Source organism: Miscanthus floridulus, chromosome 14, assembly GCF_019320115.1.
Source record: "Miscanthus floridulus cultivar M001 chromosome 14, ASM1932011v1, whole genome shotgun sequence".
In the NCBI taxonomy this organism is placed as follows: Eukaryota; Viridiplantae; Streptophyta; class Magnoliopsida; order Poales; family Poaceae; genus Miscanthus; species Miscanthus floridulus.
Genome location: NC_089593.1, coordinates 84,356,119 through 84,365,772, shown reverse-complemented (window position 1 = coordinate 84,365,772; position 9,654 = coordinate 84,356,119).

Below are 9,654 nucleotides of genomic sequence, written 5' to 3'. Positions count from 1 at the left end.
TCTCACTCACACTCCACTCTCCATTTTCACTCTCTCTCATTCTCTCTTGCTCCACACTTGCAAAAATATTTTCCACAAAGCTCAAGTGCAAGGAAACTCTGCAGAAATTTCCTAAGCTCATCACCACCAAGCCAAGCTTATGGGTTGTTTGATTTATTTTCACTAACACGACCCCATTTGCGAGTTTGTGTTGTTGTCTTTTCCGCCATGGGCAAGTTCGGGAGGAAGCTCGCCAATGCTTTCAAGAAGGCTATGGGAGCAAGTTCAATTCGCTCCCACAGAAGCTCAAGCCTGCACTACACTAAGCGCGAAGAGAGCCCAATGCATGAAGACGAAGAAACGGTGCTGATAGAAGAAGAGCATGTGCAACCGATGGAGGAAGGCAACGATGATCCACACCTTTATTTGGAGGGATGCACGGGAGATGCATGCTTACAACCTCATCAAGAATCACAAGTTTTTCCTCATGCCAGCATATGATCCTTACCTTCTCGAAAAGATAGGTATGGACACCGAATTCGCCACCATTTGGAAAGCCATTGGATGGGAGAATGTTGCTCCCGTCGACGAGCTCAGTTCTCGCCTCTAAACAATTCAATTCTTGTGCTCTTTGTAAGAAGTTGAGGACGAGATTACTTTTCGCCTTTTTTAGAAATAATACTATCTTACACGGAGAAATCTCAGCTCTCACTTAGGCTTTAGTACAAATTGCTCAATTGACTTAGATCGTGCTCTCAAAGGTTTTAATCGCTATGAATTTTGGAGAAGGATTTCTAGTCAAAACGTAGTTGGCAAGTTTCAACCTCGTAATATGAATATTAATCATCCTACTTGTTTATCATGCCGAATTGCAAATTCTCTATGCCATGCTTAAAAAGACTAAATTGCTCCTATGAAAGAAATGTTTAAATATTGATTAGAAACATTTAAGGCTTCTACATCTATCTCTTGCTAATCCCTTGTGACTCGTATTACCGCTAATACTGGTCCATTGGATGTACAAGATGTGACATACATTTCTACTACACGCATTGATATTGATGAGCACTACTTGATGCAAGGGCATCATTTGAAGTATGATGATGTAGGGAACCTTGTATTTTTCTTTCCGGGGTATACAAATGAGATTCCACTCCCTAACCCGAGACTCTCATTATATAAATCCCCATCACTCACCTTCACTCTTGTCGAACAAGAGGAAGTGTGGAGGAGTTCTATTTCTCATAGGGCAACAAAGAGCAAGGCTAGAGACGAAGCTGGCAGCTCTCAACAGCCACTGCCATCACTGACACCACTTGTGCCTTAGGCGTTCCATGCGGAGTGGTTCCTGACCATGTAGACGTCTAGCTTCACCGCTGGGTATCAGCCTAGCTGGGAACACACCCCGCAACCACATGAGACCGGTGGATCGGGATGGCATGAGGCCCATGACACGACATAGGCACATCACTCGTCTGACTTTGAGGGGCTACCACCATGCGTCCATCCACGACAGCCTACTTTGGACCATCGGGAGTTGGACAACATTAACAACCGCCTCAGAGGATTGGAAATCCGCACAAGTGAAATTCAAAATACACTTAACACTCATGTGCAAGATACGAGACAGTGGCACCTACAGCAGCAGCAGCAATAGTTCGTGAACATTAATGTGCTGCTGAGACAACAGCAGGAAGCACAGGCGGCCTACCGGCGGTCCATGGGATATAATCTTGGGTCATAGGCCTCGAGTTAGCTTGGGGGAGGACACCCGCAGAGGTACCTTGTATCCCTTTTTGTATTTTAAATTTTCGTATTTATTTTCTGCATTTATTTATTAGCATCTTAAAATTCTAAAAAATTAAAAATACCAAAAAAATAAAATATGATAAAAATACCAAAAATATTAATTCCACTCTCATATGTGTTTAAGGAATGTTTAGCTTCTCCTATGTTGAACTGATGAATAGTTGCTCTGTCTATAATTCATCTGTGCCTAGACTGTAACTTAATATTCCTCAATATTTAAGTTTGTTGGCTAAAAAATGTCTCATCCTAAAACTTAAAGACTTGTGGATTGCAAATGTATGCTCCTTTTTCTAAGTTCTTGCGAGTTATGATATGGTACAAATAGAATTTACTATGACTTTTTTCTAAGAGAAACTTGACTTCGAGAGATTTCATTTTCAAAAATGTTAAAATTCAAAGTTCCTCAATGATTATGAATACCTACCAAGGCCATATGATATATTAAAATTCAAAACCTTAGTCATATGCTACTTATTATTACATTGAGTTTTGTCAAATTGTGGTGACCCTTGTTGAGATTCTCGTCATGCACCCATGATCAAGACACATGTACACCCACAAATAAAACTGCTAACTCTTACACTAAGAGTTACGCAAAAACATGCTTTTTCCATCTACCAAATAATTACTCAATTCATTTATCATGTGTCTCTCACTCAAAAATTTCATGTTCCAAAAAGAATAGTATGTTCTATGATAAAAAAAAGAGAAAAGAAAAAAAATATCCATGACAAAAGGCATGAGAAAAAAAAGAGCATGCCAAAGAGCATCAAGAAAATAAAAGAAAAAGAAAGAAAGAAATAAAGATAGCCCATACTTTCAAAAAAAGGTGTTCATCCAAAAAGAGAGATTCATGAATCAAAGGAGTACCAAAAATATTTAGAATTAGGACTTTATAAAAATTGCACACACTTGCACGTCTTGAGGTCCGGTTTTTGACTGAGCAAAATATGTGGTGCAAGTTTGCCTCAATTTCATACCTACCCAAAACTCCACTCAAAAGTCATTAGTGGTAGGATATGAAAAATAAAAAGGAAAATTTTCAAATGCCTTTGGTGAGGTTTCATACAAATTGAGCGATCGAGAGAATCATTTGAGGAACTTACATTTGTTTTTCAAAACTCATAAAACCTCTGGGTGGATGGTCAATCAAAGAACGAATGATTGGTGATTTTGTTATAACCATTTTATCTTGCAACCACCTAAGAACTTGGAAAAGCTATACTCCCTACAAGGATCAAGTTAAAGGGTGGATAAAAATGCCAACTTATTTAAATTACGGAAGAATACCTTGTTATAGACATGGCACTTGTGAATTATATCGTTATAGTAGCAACTCCTGATCAACAACTAAGTACTTAGCTATTTGCTTGGGATGAGCAAAGGTTAAGCTTGAGGGATTTGTTGGCGGTCCTTAATGACAACATTTGACCGCCAATTACTATCCAAAACAGGAGAAATAAACAATCTTTTGACACATATACATTTACTATAGACATAGTTCCACTTGTATTGGAGAAATCATGTTTTACAGGACAAGTATTTGAATACAAGTGGAAAACCAAGCAAAAAGGCGCAAACAGAAAGTGTAAAGCAAAAATGTGATAAGCGAGAAATGGAGAAGCCCACCTTCACGCAACAACCTGGGCCGAGCACCACCGTGGGAGGGGCCCAGGCCTAGCACCAGCCCACCTAGCAAAGACAATGGTCAGGCGAGCTAGCTAGGGTGCGACCACACCCTAGGCTGCGCAGCCCGAGCCCAGTCTCCTATGGCGGTTGCATGTCGCCATGCTGACATGCTCCATGATGATTTCCTTTTTTCCTATGCCAAAGCAACCATGTTGTAGTATAAAAGAAGCGGTGGAGCTCTCTCCTCACACACACACACAATTTGGAGCTACACACCTCACTTCTCTACTTGTACTTTTTTAGCTATTAGTAGTAGTCTTGTGAGCTAGCAAGAGCTATCAAGGAGGTCTTGGCTCCTTGGAAGAAAAGAGAGAAAAACTTTGTATGAATATAAAGAGAATTTCTTCCACAGTCAAGTTCCCATATCTTCAATATAGTAGTGCATATGAACTAGAGTATGGTTGTCTTGTTATAATCATGATATATGAACTAGCATATAGTTTGTGTGTTATGATCTTAACATATTCAACTTTATGCTTAACCATTCATCTGACTTGTATGAGTAGAAGTAGAGCTAGGATGAGGTGGTGGTTCATCGTTCCTTCAGGTTTGCCCATATCCTATGCTTGTCGATCCATAAGGTCGGAGTCTCTAGGGATATGGGTAGTTTCTTTTTACATGGGCATGGTGCTTAGGTGTACAGGAACCTTTAGATATGATGGCGCCCCCGGTTGAGGGGTAAGAGGCAGGTGGTGATAGCCCTATCTGTCCCTTGTAATCCCCCACGTTCGGGTACTATGTAGGAGTTTTAAAGTCTGTTGCGCTTGCTAGCAGACTAGTGCTCGGAGATCTCCCCATCCATCTTACACTTAGTTCTAACTCTAATCATATAGTTTGTATGATCATTAACTATTCTTTGAACAACTATATTTGACTATGCTGGCTCCACTTAGGAATATTATTTTATTCTTTGTTTTCTTTTTATCCTTGAGGTTGGCTTAGATGTGTGTCCACTATCCTTGAAATACCATTTTTACCCCTGTCATGAACTATTGATTAACTAATGCAAGTATGTAATCTTGTCCATGCTCTTATACCTTGTCCTTCTTTGGGAAAATATAAATAATGATACACAGAATACTTTTGGGTGAAATACTACAACGATAGATCCGTGCGCTTGCAAATATTTTCTGTAATCATTAAGAACTATCATAGTTGGTGTTGTCGCTAATGTTAACTCAATCTCAGTGATGCTGTTAATAAATACCAACCGGTATTTCTGGCGCCATTGCCTAGGATTGAGTTAAAACCTCCACACTTGGTGATTACGCTAAGAAATGCTAATAACCCTACATCATGGCTGAGGTGTTATGACCAGGAACATACAAGCTTGCCACGATGGATGGTCAAGTGTTCAAAAATGCATGGAATGTCAAACTGTTAAGATGCTTTAGCAAGTCAAAGGTGTGACCACCAACTTATCATGGACAGCCGGCGGGTCTCCTCACCCGAATCACTCGAGGGCTAGAAGATTCCTTTGCTTTGATTGATCACCTCAACAGGTTATACTAACCCACTGAGATGCTCTGGGGCTACACACTCAAAGCTCTCAAAACTAAAGACAATGATCTATTTTGCTTATCAAGGATGCATTTAGGCAGTAAAGCGTAACTCTTAAGCCCTAGATACGATTGATCAACCTATCAAGGTGCTCAAGGCTACAATTAATACCACACAATCATAAGAAGCAACAGAAAACACTCAGAGCATAGGGTACAAAAGTTCTTGTTCTTCTATACAGATATAGGACAAGGCAAGTTACTAGGAGCAAGGTGAATGATGTCATCTATCCCCGTGAACTCAACGATTGCTTTAGCAGCTTCACTAAACTCAACAACTAGGTTACCAGCTTTTCCTTGGGTGGTCCATGGCAGAAAACCAAGTGCCATCTCACGGAGGTCAACACTGGTGTAGAGGTGGGTAGCTACCAAAGCCAGCATAACACCCCATCGAAGGCAAGCTGAACCACTTCTGCAAGTCATGTTAGGATGGCACTGAGACGATCCATGATGCTCGGGCCCACCATTGCAGTGCCGGTAGTAGTCCACATTAGTAGCCATGGCAAGCGAGTCTACTTTAGCAGCATGACGACTATGCATTGCCTCCAATACATGCTCGGTTAACATAGTGTTGGCCTTGCACAACCCCATTACCTTGCCTTGCACAATGGCCAACTGCTCTTGGGCGGCTAATAGAAAACATAGGGCAATTGTACATCAAGATGATGCAGTACAAAAATGATGGACACAAAGTAGTACTAGAACCTACCAAGGAGCTGCACTTGGGTTTTGGCGACAAACGCTTTGCCGGCAGCCACCTCTCGCCCTGTCGTGGCCAGTGCCACTTCCACCATGGCCAGTTTTGTCCATAGCCATCCTACCTCAGCACCCTCTTCCTCTGCAACACGACAAGGGACCCTTGACTCTCCTATCAAGGTCTCCCCTTCATCGCTAGGCAAATCCAGAGACAGAGACTTCAACATAATAGAAAGAGGAAGCCTAGAAAGACGATCATAAAGGAGGAACTATGGGAATGACTAAGAAAGCTCCAGCGATCTACTCGATTCAAGCCAACCTTAGGGCAGCACAGGACAAAGGTGAGGATATCACCTGGGCTCCTCTTGCTTGGATGACTCTGCCCCTGAACACCCCTCATTCTCCATCAAATTAGATCTAAAAAGGAAGAGGGCGGAGGAAGACCAAAGGCAGGAAGAAGGGAGGTAAGCTTGACAAAGCATGAGATGTAACTATACTCATTTACGCTTCCCCATTTTTATATACATGAACCGGAGCACGACTGATTGACTACCCAATCAGTTAAGGCAGAGTCACAATCTAAGCTGCACACACTTTTAGAGGGGAGCCATGAAGGAGGAAACGAGCCTCAAATGATGATGCTTCAACTCCCACCAGTAACTCACCCGCGTAACCATGGTGGCCATGGAGCCCATAAGCCTAGATTTGATGAACTATCACGTGAACCAGTGTAGGCGAGTCATCTGATACTCAAGTTGAGTACTCAACCTGGTTTGCACCCTTCAGTTGGTGTAAGACATAATTTATTACCGACCCAGCCATTTTAGAGTCATGGGGTGTATTCGGGACAACCACCAGTATGGCTCAAAAACCTCTAACACCAAGTGTCACATATACCTCCCAAATGCTCGAACGAGCTCGAGGTACCATACTTTCGAAGGATGTGTGCCCCTATGTGGGAAGATAGAACATTGGTTGGTAAGGACCGACCAATATACGAGCTCCTGAACTATGGAAAAAGAGTTTTAAGATGTGTCCATGATGGTCAGGCTTAGTCCTATCACATCCTATCACTAGGAAGCGGACGCTCACTCATCTACCCATTATCAGCTCGAAGAGTAACATGCGTAGCTATCGATAGTTGCTCATGCATTCATTATTCATCTTGGTGGTTCTCAACTTGAGACACTGTAATGTTGGCCTCTAAGCTATGAGGCTCCACCTCACACCATCAGTTAAGATGCCAGCATGAACTCGAGGTCGCATCATGAGATGTAGCTCGGAGGAACATGAAGTACTTGACTAAGTGGGAAAAATGGATTGAATTGAACAGCGTTGACCCAAGGTGACTGAAAGAACAAGTTCTTCGTACAAGCATTTTTTACCCAAAGATTTTGTTACCTTCTTTTCCACAGCTAAATTGGGATGGAGCATTCCTTCCCTCTTTGCTAATGTGTCGGGATGATAGGTTAGGAGCGATGTGGAGGGACCAAGGCGGTATGGGCCACTCCATCTATCGATAGAATATCATCGGCGGTCCTCCAAGGGGTATCCCACGAAGGTAGATTGATCAGTAGAGGAGCGTGAGATTAAGAACAAGAAGGCAACAGAGACACACGAGTTAGACAGGTTTATGCCATCAGTATGATGTAATACCCTACTCCTGTGGTCTGTTGGTTTGTATTAGGTATCGTATGATATATCATGAATTTGGAGGGGTCCCTGCCCACCTTATATAGTCCGGGGAGCAGGGTTACAAATCGGTTAGATCTAAGAGATAACCGAAAAGTAATAACTGATTACAAGAATCTTGGGATCATACATATCCTAACAGATCTCATAGTATCTTTAGGATATCTTCTTGGTGTCTTGTAGGAGGCACCGAGCAGAGTCATGCCCCATAAGGCTTCATCTTGTGGGCTGGGCCAACCCTAGGGGCGCAGCCCATGTGGTCTGCCATGGGTATTCGGGTCGTACCCCCCACAGCTAGTCCCTGAGTGCCTTGTACCCATTGTGCAACGCCGTCTTGAGCTCATCCGAGCAGGTGCAAATAAAGCCAAGCAGTCAAACTCATGGTCCAACCACCGTGAAGAGTTGCCAAGCAGCATGAATCATCACCGAGCAGCGTGAACCATCGCCGAACAGTGTGAACCATCGCCGAGCAGCGTGAACCGTCACCGAACAGTGTGAACCATCACCGAGCAGCATGACCTATCGCCGAGTAGTGTGACCCAAGTACGGCTTGCCATAAGGTTGTAAGGAGCTCAAGTTCTAAATTGAAAATTCCTTCGCAATGGACCAAGTGTGCCCACTTAGAGTCCGACCACAGTAGTAGGAGTCAATCTTCTTCTATAGTCATGTAGTATTCGAGAAAAAATCCCGCGCATTCACTGTGAGGTGAAGTGTGCCCACTTAGTCCACGAGCCTGACAGTAGGTGATGCAGTCACATGGTGCTAGGGTCAGAAACAAAAAAACAATCAAAGACCAGCCGAACAGGCAGCCAGTCCTCGGGCGTGACCCAAAAAGACACAAAGCACATTCACCGCCAGGTGAAGTGTGCCCACTTAGTCCCTGAGCCTAACAGTAGGTGACGCAGTCACATGGTGTCAGGGTCAGAAATAGAAAAATAATCAAAGACCAGCCGAGCAGGTAGCCAGTCCCCGGGCATGACCCAAAAAGAGACAAAGCACATTCACCGCAAGGTGAAGTGTGCCCACTTAGTCCCCGAGCCTGACAGTAGGTGACGCAGTCACATGGTGTTAGGGTTAGAAATAGAAAAACAATCAAAGACCAGCCGAGCAGGCAGCCAGTCCCCGAGCTACCAGCAGAGATATCAGAGAAATCAAACCATGGAGAAGAAACCGGAGTAATGGTTGTATAGTGTCGGTTACTGAGCCTCAATAAATGGCGGAGAACTCGGTGATTATTCGATGAGTAGCAACTGACGGTGTCGTTAAATGGGCAACGTGGGCTGCGGTTGCACAAAAGCCCACGTTATGGCCCACCTTGCTGTAGTGGAGGATCCAGAGAGACACAAATCGTGGGAATGGTTTCCCAAAAACCCTCAACTGCGAAGAGGTGGGGAAAATGCTTTTATAACAGTACTACCGCACCCCGCGCTCCAACATTTGCCACTTCGTCTTCCTCCAAAGCTCTCGCATCCCTAGATTCGCATCCACAGTAACCTCCACCACCAAACCCTAATCGATTCCGAGGGATAGCGCCGAAGAAGGGAAATGCCAAATCAAAGAAGATGAGCCCCAAGAAAGTAGGAACCGAAGCACGGTGTGATGAAGAGTGGGTGCCATCATGTATAGGAGAAGCGGAGTTGAACAGATTGGTGGAAGCCGGCGTTCTCCCTGACCGCGTAACCACCGGATGGTGGCTAGCCCTTGGTGAGCCCTTCCCAGTGCGTAACACCGATGAAGTTGTAGTCTTTGAAGATTATTTCTGGCGTGGGTTGGGATTTCCTGTTCACCCATTCCTTAGGGATTTGATGGAGCTTTGGGTGGTCAGTTTGTGCAATCTCCACCCAAATACCATATTGCACATCTCAATCTTTATCCATTTTTGTGAGTCGTTTCTAGGGGTTCTGCCGCATTTCAACCTCTTCAGACACCTATTCTGGTTGAAGAAGAAAGGCGGCGGTGGCTCCAAGGTGGTTGGCGGTGTCTACTTGTAGCTCCGGGATGGAATGGCCAATGAGTATATCAATGTACCAGTGAACACTTCTCTGAAAGGGTGGAATTCCAAATGGTTCTACATGAAACAGAACCACCCTACAATCCACTACGACGTCCAGCATATACTGGAGAACCAGAGGAGCTGGTCGGAGAAACCAAATAGTGCTGAAATGGAACAAGTGATGGAGCTCCTCGACCTGATTAGAGGCATGGAAATTAGGGGGGAACTAGTGATAGC